The following is a 227-nucleotide window of genomic DNA, read 5'->3' on the forward strand; positions in this document are numbered from 1 at the left end:
TTTTTTGGTACCAGAAATCAAACTCATGCGCTCAGGCTTGCCAGGCAGGTGCTGGGCTGCAATCTGTATCTCTAGCTCTGAGACACACAAATTCTAAAGAGGAAAAATAAATAACAATATCAGTTGCATATAATGACACAAATTTTAGGATCATTAAACAAATAATTCTAAATAACTAATTAATATAGTACATGTACTATTATAAAGGAAGACTTTATTAAAAAGGG

The sequence above is a fragment of the Octodon degus genome, unplaced genomic scaffold (assembly GCF_000260255.1).
Source record: "Octodon degus isolate 3935 unplaced genomic scaffold, OctDeg1.0 scaffold00074, whole genome shotgun sequence".
NCBI lineage: Eukaryota > Metazoa > Chordata > Mammalia > Rodentia > Octodontidae > Octodon > Octodon degus.